Source organism: Fukomys damarensis, unplaced genomic scaffold, assembly GCF_012274545.1.
Source record: "Fukomys damarensis isolate Sample0158 unplaced genomic scaffold, DMR_v1.0_HiC HiC_scaffold_11, whole genome shotgun sequence".
Taxonomy (NCBI): domain Eukaryota; kingdom Metazoa; phylum Chordata; class Mammalia; order Rodentia; family Bathyergidae; genus Fukomys; species Fukomys damarensis.
In genome coordinates this window covers 36,261,124-36,271,773 of record NW_022900923.1, presented here as the reverse complement: position 1 = coordinate 36,271,773, position 10,650 = coordinate 36,261,124, and the positions used below count along the sequence as shown (strand labels likewise).

Genomic DNA, 10,650 nt, shown 5'->3' with positions numbered 1-10,650 from the left:
AGAGAGAGAGAGAGAGAGAGAGAGAGAGGCCACAATGAAGGATATTGAATATGTGCATAAGAAAAGAAATATTGAGAATATTGAATTTTGTTAAAATGATTAAGCAGAACATAAGTATAATTTATGCAATAGCCTAATAGATGAATATAGTCTATTAGTTTTCATTCACACAACGCTTTAAAACACGATGTAATAAAACAACAGGTATGGAAATTCCAAGTTATTGATTGCGTGTAAGTATTGCCATGCTGGTTCAACCTTTATCAACTGTCAACAACAGTTTCAAACTCACATATCATATTTTAAAAATACTCCTTTTCTAAAGCTTATTTTTGGATTCCTTTAGATATATCAAAATATATTTTTAAAAATTATTTCTTTATAGTGAACTTGGTGTACTAAAATACAAATAAGATCATAATACCTTACTGATACTAGCATGTAACCAAAATATTGTATATATAAAAATCACATAATTATATATTTATACTTTTCATTAAAATGGTGCTTTATATAAACCATATAGATTAGCAAATGTGAAAATTTAGTGTGATATTTAAGCATTTATTGGCTATTTACTGTGTAGGCTAACAGATAGAGACATGGCAGAAATCCAGATAGACCTCAGAGAACTTTAGAATAAATCAAGACATTTTCTATCAGATGAGTTAGATATACTATCCAATAGGATTACCTGAATTTCAGAAAAAGTGCCCTTTACTGGTATTAGACCTATTCATATACTTTATTGACACATAGTGGAATCACAAACCACACAGTCCGTTCAAGACAACATAATGATGTGATTTTAAATTATGAAGTTTCTAACGCATGAACGTAGGTAGCAAATTGAATTAAGTGAAATATGCTATTTTTCTACCCAATTAGAGTCCTTACAAATCTAAAGGAGAAACATCTGTGGAACAGTTAGAGGTCTGGTTGCTGACTAAGAGCAGCAGGGAGCTTTGTAGTTAATCATCTGTACTCCTACAAGGATCTCCGCTCACCAGTGTGAATTACTAATGAAGGAAACCATCATTAAGCATAAGACACCATGAAAGATAAGACACCATGCAGTCCCCATGCAAAAAGAAGCAAAATCACAGCAGGAAGAAGTGGGAATTGACACTTTAGCAAAAGAAGGGAGAAGTTCTGGACGATTACGTTGGTAGCTGAGCGATTTGCGTCAGGACCTCTGTGCAAAACACAGAGTAAAACTTGCTGTACGAGAAGGTATTAGCTTTAAACATAATAAATAACTAAGTGAATTTACTGTATCTTAACAAGGTGTTAATTTGAGTAAACGACATGTTGAATAAACCTTCTGTTTAATTTGTGTACACATAGCGGTGAGGTAAGCCAAACGAATAATCGCATCTAGCAGAGAAGGAAGCCAAATTAGTAAAACAGACTAATGAAATAAAATGGAACAGAGCATATTATTTTTCTATTGTACTGATCATCTATCTGTTTACTATATGTTCAGGTTTACTCTTACTTTTAAATATTAGTGATTATTATTTATGGATGATAAACATTAAGTACAAAAATGAAACGGAGGGGAAATTAACTAAATACACCCTCTTTTGTTTTAGGGTTTGGCACAATATTTTTCAGAGCTGACAATATTTTCTTTTCCTTCTCTTTCTCCCTTTCTCTTACTGTCCCTCTACTTTTTAATTTACTGAAGAAGACAGGTCTACATCCTCTTCTAAACAAAACGTCAGTTTCTTTTGGTCTGCTCTTTTATAGGCTATCTCATCAACGTTTCCCTCAATTTTCTTCACCGTTTGAATTTACTAGGATAGTAAAACATTTTGTGGATTCTCATTTACAGACTTTGTGTGTTCAATCTCACTAACCCAAATTTAGTGAAACCAATAAATTCACTACATTAGATTTTCCAAGTTTTTCACTGAAGAACTTACCTCATAAACAGGCTCACCGACATACATTATTACCACAGTGAATCCAAATGGAAATCATTTATTGAAATCATTTTTTTTCTTTTATTGAGTTTATTGGTACATTTTAGGGATACAGTACAGTTACATTCATCGTTGGGATCTTCTACCTTTACCCAACAGGTCTTGGTTCTTATTTTTTCCCCTTATCCCTGCCCTCCCTTCACCCCCTCCCCCTTTACAAACATTTTATTTCCATTTTTTTATTTTATCCTATTTTTTTTCTTTCCCTCATTCCCCTTCCCCTACCCTTCCCACTTTCCTTACACCTTTAGCCCTTTTCTTTCTATTTCACATTGTCAATTATCTCATTAGGATCTTATGTACTATTATAGTTCGTTCACATCAGAGAAACTATTCGGTATTTACACATGTGTGACTTATTTCACTTAGGAGTATATCCTCAATATGTATCCATTTTCCTATGAATGAATCTAATTTCTTATTCTTTATGGCTGAGTAGTATTCCATTTTATAGAAAAACCGCATCTTCTTTATCCAGTCTCCAACGGATGGGCAAATGGGCTGTTTCCACGTTTTAGCTATTACAAACTGTGCTGCTATAAACATAGGTGCACATATATCACTGTGGTATGATTCTTTTAATTATTAAATATTTTATAGAAAAAGCACATCTTCTTTATCTAGTTTCCACCTGATGGGCAAATGGGCTGTTTCCAAGTATGAAAATGTATCTTTAAGGAGTGGGAAGTGAATATTTGGAAACTTGCTGATCTTGTATTCAATAAATAGCTCCAGCATGTAAATTTAAGTTTATGGCTTAGGGATCAGAATATACTTACACCTTATAGAATATTAAATTTATATGTCTCCAGGAAATCAATAGCCATAAAAGATGATAGGAATTAATGATGCCCCTCTGCCATGCCACCCTGCCTTGGAGCCAGCTGACTATGGACTAAAATCTTAAAAAAACTGTTTGCTGAAATAAACTTTTCCTCCTTTAGCGTTGATTATTAGATATTTTGACTCAGCACCAAGAAAAGAAACTAAGACAGTCACCAGGATGGAGATTTGTATGAGCTTTGTAACATAAACTTGCAATCACGAAGAGTAACTGGTTCCAGATACTGCGTGTTTTGCAACAATGCTGCTACCTAGGTACTACAGGGTCCCTTGATCGTTATATTGCTTCCCATCGCATTACTGCTGATCATGAACTTATATCACAGGAGAAACACAGCACTGGGTTCATGCTTATTAAATGACCACTTTCTTTATAGAATAACTGAAAGAAAGGTGTTATTACACTTTTTAAAGACTTATGTATGGTGTGACTCAGATGGCAAATATTTTCAGGACTAAGATGATATTTTTAGAATATTCTCTTCAGCATTAATATATGGTACTATATTTCTCATAGTAAGAGTTCATGAGTCTGGAAACCAAGCAGAGGAAATGGGAGAGTCTCTTATCATTATTACTCAAGATCTACTAGCAATGCTTTTCTTCTTGTACCCATCAATTTAGGCTGTGTAAGTCTACAAATTTTATACCTAGAGCAGATAATGTTTCCTTTTGGAAACACTAAAAATATTATATTTATTTTTACACTGAGATTTTAACCTAGATAATTAAAGGCAAAGAATGGCTTTTCTGTGTGATTTTTGAGAGATTCTTCTATCAAGGTGAAATTGGATTGCTACTAAGCTGCTGATAAGTGTGAAAATATATGGAATACAGAAAGTACTTTCAGATACATCTCAGTATTCTCATTCTCTACAATTAAAACCATTAGAAAATTATCATGGCCAATTCAGTTTGGATTACTAATAGACCAGATCTCTCTAAACGAGGATTTGGGTAACTCCACCAGGCAATAAAAAGTAACAAAGTGAATATTTGCTAAGAATAATGGGTATTTGGATGGCAGAAGATGCTATCTATCTATCTGTCTATGTATCTATCTGCTATGATCATATAACTGTTAGAAGAAACAAGGGTTTAATAATTTTCCCCATTAAGTTTATTGATACTTAATTGATATTTAAAACAAACAATACAGTTACATTTATCATGGGGATCTTGTACCTTTACATGATATGTCTTGGTTCTTGTTTTTTCCCCATTCCTCTGCCCTCCCTTGATCCCCCTTATTTCCTCTCCCCTCCCCTCCCACTTCCCCTTGAGCCATTTTCTTCCTATCTCACACTCTCAATTACATCGTTTGAACCTTATTTACACTTTTAGTTTTCACACCAGAGAAACGATTTGGTACTTACTCAAGTAACAAGGGTTTTAGTTATGATCATTTCTTCTCTATGTTGATATGAACAGGGTCACCTATGTGTGACGCCACATACAGAATATTGCTTTCTTTTGTTCCCTCTCATTCATGATCTTGTACAATGTTTTATATTAATAGTATTTAACTTTGCATCTCAGCATTTAAACTACAGGATATTAATGCAATAGCTTGAGTCAAGTAGCAGAAGAAGGAATGTTCCCTGAAGACAGAATTATGTATGTGTAGCAATTCTCCATGGTGAATGTAACCATGATGTGTTGCAAGAATATACTAGTAAAAGAACTCCTCCCAAAAAGAATTTTGTATCCCTTCTGTGGAAAGGGTTAACATATTTTCATTTCTCTCTGGAGTCATTGTAACAAATTAGGTGGAAGCAGGACTTTGCTGTGTTCCATGATAGGAGATTAATGTAGTTCAAGGGTATGGCAACATCCCAACAAGGAGAGCACTGTGGTGACTTTGTTCCGTCTTTGTGTTTATGGTTAGTGTGAAGCCTGGCACAATATTTCATGGAAGATCTTGAGGGAGAAAAGGAAGCGATGTCCTTGTAGTTCACAAATATTTTCACTGTTGGTTCACCTTAATGGTGTGAGAAGTGCTCAAGTCTGCAATTTTCTATCTTCTTATGCTAGCTTCATTCAGCTCCTTCAACTCTTTTTATTTTTATTTTTTTATTTTTTTATTTTTTTATTTTTTGAGACAGGGTCTCACTATGTAGTTGAGACTGAGCTGGAACTCACTATGTAGCCCAGGCTGGTCTATAACTCACAGCGATCCTCCTGCCTCAGCCTCCCGAGTGCTGGAATTACAGGAGTGTGCCACCATGCCCAGCTCAGCTCCTTCAACTCTTGAATCAGTAAGGATATTTAGCTCTATGAAGTAAGCTTTCTCTTCTGCTATTTTTTATTTATTTATTTATTTTGGTACTGGGGATTGAATTTGGGTCTTTGCAGTTGTGAGGGAGGTGGTAGAACCACTGAGCTAAATCCCCAGACCAGCTTTCACTTCTATAGGATACTTACACTAAAATGGAGGCAAGAAGAATTGACATAGATTCAGTAATTTGTTTTTGGTCTCAAATTTATGTTTATAGGTTCCTGATTATTTATTTGTATCCAGTTTCCCTTCTCAATTGCTTATCTTGTGCACTTCGGTTCCAGCATTAAAGCCAAATCTCTAGGAATTTGAACTTACATATTTCTGTAGGTAAAAATGTTGCTTTGCGTCTGTTGAGGAGGCTAAGAACCCACAAGGTAGAGGAGGGAACACTATACCTAAACCTATACCCCTACCTATATCTATCTCTGTCTAATTTGCTCAGCAATGTGGCTTATTTGTTTGAATCTATGCTAAAATATTTTTTTTAATCTAGAAAACATAGTAATATATTTTTTCTTTGACCTATAACAGAAAGAAATATGACATCGTCAATTTACTTGGTATTCCTGGTGATCTAGAATTAAACTATGCTCTCCTTTCTAAAAACTCGGGAGTGGAGCAATACTTTGGATACAGCTTATTTTCCTTTGCTAGCAATAATTCATAGAAGAAAGGGGAAAAACCTGGCAGTCAGGAGAAAAACAAATGGCTCTGAAAACCAACAACACAAGCACATGAAATTTTAGGTCAAGAAAAATTCAGTTATGTCTAGAATTTACCCATTTCTCTCTTTGAAACAGTAATATCTTCCCACCACTGAGAGGTGCTCTCATACTTGGAACGACAATATTTGCAACACACTACAGTTCTAAAAGTTTCAGTAAATTTTTTTTCCACCTATTTTAAACATAGGATATTTTTGTTTAAAAACTGATTATATGCCATAGCATGAAAATAAATAATTCTGCAATTATCAAAAGCAATAGTTTTCCTGTGATAACTTAAGTTGTCCTCTCGCCAATGTGTCAAAAGGAAAACTATTCCCTAATATATTTTTAAATGCTTTAAGTTTTAAAACAGCATTTTCTTTAGGCACCATTAGTAAGATTTTAGCACTATCTTAGTATATTCTATATGTAGAAAAACTCCATATTTATCACTGTACTTGTATTTCTCCTCCTATGCTGCATAAAATAATCTGGTTCATCATACTTTTTACTTGTTTATGTTAAATAATATCACTTTTGGGAAGCTTTTGGTGAATTTGCCAGAAAGACTTCTTCTGAGAAACAGTTTTCTCTTGTATGGCTGAATAACTTGCATTGCAATATGGCATTTAGATCAAGCACTGGGCATTTGAGCTAACTGACTTTAAATCTTGGATCTTCTCCTTAACCTGCTCTGCAGCCAAGAGCACAATAATGAAGCTGGGCTTTCTTTCTTTCTCTTTCTGCAATTGAGATAATGACAAAATATCTATATTCATGATTTGTTGTGGAAATGAACTGAGCTCACTCAGATGGAACCCTTCAAGTAGTGCCTGTCATATGGTAATGTTAACCATAATAATGTTTTCTTCTTTGCCTGCTAATCAACTCTGGAGGCATAGACCTACAGGTCAGCATTATAATTCACAGGTGAACAAAGATCGTAGGCAATAAAATAAGATAATGTATCCCTTAGCTATAGGCTTCTACACAAAGATACTGCTACAACAATAAAAAGCAGACCTATACCTTCATATAACTTTTATAACTAGCAGTTAGGCCCTTAACTCTATATAGCTTTGAAATGAAATTGTAAAGTACATTTCTCTCAGCAGTTTCTCCAGCTTCCTTTTGAATTTGTGCAGGGCTAATAGATATATCCAAGCACAATTTGACAAAATACTACTTTTCAAAATGTGAGAACAGCATGTAATTACCTCTGCATGATATTTCTGTGGTAATTGCAGATAAATTGATAAAAATATCTCAGCTACTAGGCAAGCAGAGTATTGATTGCAATTTACTAGGCTATTAAAAAAGTTATTTTCTCTCATTTTAATATAAGAACTTTCTTGTTTTATTTTATGACAAAAAGACCTGTTCATATCAGCAACTCAAAGTCTTCATGGGGGAAAAAATCACATTATTACTAAACCTTGAAATTGACTGCATATATTTTTTGAAAGTATTTGCTTGTTCATTATTTTCCTGTTCAGCAATTTCTCCCAGATTACATTTCCTATAAAATCATATTTTATTGGTGTATTTCATCAATATATATCTTCAAGGCAGCATCATCAGAACTTCCTGAACTTACTCTTTTTAAAAAGGAAAGTAGGGAGGTCACAGACCCTTCTTTTCAGAATTCTTCACCATACACATTATCATACACTCATTTTACTATATATCTTATGAACTAATGGAGTAGCACATTCCAATTTTGTTTTCAATTTCTGTATATTTTTGCTTTGTGCACATGAAGTGTCCCTTAATGAAACTTGATTATTTCTGTTGAAGGGCAGTGTTCTTTAATTTTAATTGGAGATGTAATGATAGAAAACCATCTTGAAGTTTGGTAATTATTTGATTTTTCATTTCTTTTTTAAATTGATCTCAAAAGAAATTGTGTAAATTTATACTTCACTTATTATTGATATATTTTCCAAATGTATAACAGCATGTAATCCATTTATCTCCAATTATAAGTTGCTTACCTAATCAAAAACACAATTTTCTTAAGGTCTAAAAGAGTAGGCAAAGTGGGAAGGGTAGGGGATAGGAACGAAGGGGAAAGAAAAAAATATAAGAAAAAGAAAAAATGGAAACAAAGTCTTCGTAAATAGGGAATGGTCTAGGGGGTGAAAGGAGAGCAGGGGATTGGGGAAAAAATAAGAACCAAAATACATCATGTAAAAGTGCAAGATCCCAATGATGAATGTAACTGTATTGTATACCTAAAATGTACCAATAAACTTAATGGAAAACAACAAAAGAAAAACACACTTTTCTCACTTTAAAAAAAATATTAAAACAGAAACTTTTAATATGCCAGAAGATAAAAAAGGTAAAACTCTCGAATACACAGCATAGGCAAAGACTTTTTTGAACAGAACACCAATTGTATGGTTTCGTATTTATAAGAGATGTAATTCCAAATATCAAAAATGAGAGAATACAGTGAGAGTCACCTCACTGAGGGTATTGATTTTGTTCTTAAAGGAAGGAAGTTGATCAGTGATGATATTGGTTAAGCTCCGACATGGAAACCCTAGCGTCGAATTCTATAGTTGCTGGGAAGTCGTGTGTATACCTGTGCAGCATCTTCAGCCAGTTGTCACTTCTCACCTGCGTTATCATTCTGAAGCCGTGCGATGGCTTGTGTTTAGATGTCCCCCCAAACCCTCAGGAGAACGGGGGCCATCTGGAGGTGGCTGAATCTAGAGTGGGTAATTGGTTCATGGTGGGGCTAAGCCCAAAGGCACTAGGGTTAAGGGCCTGAGTGCAATCTGCCCTAAGGAGTCTGAATAAGGTAAAACGGGCAGAGATGCTCTTAAAGTTCCTTGTCGCTTTTTGTTGTCTCTTCCACCACAGTGAACTCTTGCCCATCTGTGACCCTGCCTTGGAGCCAGCTGACTAAAGACTGAAGCCTCTAGGAACTCGGAGGTAAACAACCCCTTCCCCTCAACTTTATGCAATATTTTGTCTCAGCGATGAGAGAAAAGTAACTAACAGAAGCCTAGTGGTAACTCCTGGGCACAGTGGAGGCAGGCCCTGTAGGTAATTCTTTTTGTGCCACAAAAGTGTCACTGAGGACAGTAAAGACTCAATTTATCAAGGACCATCTTTGATAAATATTCTAAAATTACTTCACAAAAATTCCCCATGAATCTACTGGCATATTCGATGATTTTCTGGAGGAGAATATATGAAAAGTAAGCATAGTGCTTACTAGTGGAACTTTGGCGCTGCTGTAAGCAGAAAAGATAATAATGTATAGAAATTGTACTGTTATTGAAATTCCTTCGCATTCTGCGATTCTTTTTCTAGTTACTTTTTAGGAAATATACTCTCCTAGGCCAAAAGCACTAAGAATGATCATTTTAAATATTGTTAGAGAGGAATTATAGCCCAGAAAATTTTATATGCAATAGATCAAATGGCATATGGAAGAAAGATGTGATTTAGATAATCAATTGCTACATTATTTAAAATTTTGAACAACTTCAGATGAAATAGCCTAAAATCTATGAGGTAGGGTGGTATAAACAGCTTTCTTCACTCTCTTTATTGTTCCTTTTTTCTCTTTTTTAAAGGAAATTTCCCTTAGCATATTAACCAAAATCACATCATTTTTCATAATGAAAATGATTGTGAGTAATAAAAATTTTTTTACATATGCTTTGCTCTGAAACATCTGAACTAATTAATATTTGCATGAAAGTTTATAAAACAATTTTCAATGTCTTCCTTTCAGTATAGAGGCAGGGATTAAATCATCCATGGCTTAATTTGATGAAATTCTGCTAGAATGAAGTCATGCTTTTCAAATAGTAGAAGAAAACGCTGAAGATTATATGACAAGATGGAGTTGTATAAAGACAAGTAAAGAAACATAAAAGAAAGAAACAAACAAAAAACCCCAAAACCACGAGCTCCATACATCTACACGTTATTGACTTTTACTGGGTTAAAATGCAAATCAAAGAAGTTACTTCCATGACTTAGGCCCGTAATAATGCATCATCTTTCAAATAAGGAAAATATTAGGATAGTAGTTTTCTTCAAAACACAGTTCCTAAAAGAAAACTATCTTTAGACCATATGGTAGCAGCTATATCAGGTGATATAAATTCAATTATTTTCTCAGACATGACTTCTAAACCTCAGCTCCACGTGGTACGGTGTCCCCGCAGCTCACGTTTCCACTGAACACTTATCACCTCTCCACTATCCTTTGCCCTGAGCTCAGAGAACTAACTCCTGCCCTGGCAGAAGTCTACAGCCATCAGAAATTCTGTCCCAGGCTGGGGATTTAGCTCAGTGGTTCCACTGTCTGCCTTGCAAGCACAAGGACCCGAGTTCGATCCCTGGTACAAAAAAAAAAAAGAAATTCTGTCCCAGGGATCTTGTAATTTAGGGCAATCCTGTTCTTTAGTCATTACAGAGATGAAATGTAATTAGGGTGCATCTGATGCAACCCCTCTCTTACCCGTGGCATGCAGGACTTTCTGGACATTTCAGTTAAAAGATTTTTAGATGTTCAAAGGGAAGATAGAAAGGACCTTTAGTTATACAAGCAGGAGGATCTTGGGTGTTTAACTCCTGAGCCATGCAAGTTGTGTGTCCCTGAGAGAATCTGAAATAGGACCCATTATTACAAACATAACAGAACTTCATTTTTATTTTTCACCATTTACACTGTCCTGTGGGATTTGTTTTGCCTTTACTTCCCTCTGATGAAGAATAGTTGTCCAGACCCTCTTTTGAGGCAGGAAGCCCAAGGACACCCTCCTACCCTCCTGGAAAACAGAAATCAAAAACAACCCAGAGG

At 34.9% G+C, this 10,650-nt stretch overlaps 1 long non-coding RNA gene across 1 annotated transcript in view; it reads left to right on the top strand.

Annotated features, from left to right (window-relative positions):
* LOC104851354 overlaps nt 1-9,821 on the top strand; it is a 12,588-nt gene extending 2,767 nt beyond the window's left edge. Inside the window, exons 2-4 of the long non-coding RNA XR_002024846.1 lie at nt 889-1,233; nt 8,691-8,762; nt 9,574-9,821. This is a non-coding gene — a long non-coding RNA (uncharacterized LOC104851354). The remainder of the gene's footprint in view (nt 1-888; nt 1,234-8,690; nt 8,763-9,573) is intronic.
* The last annotated feature ends 829 nt before the right edge of the window (nt 9,822-10,650 follow it).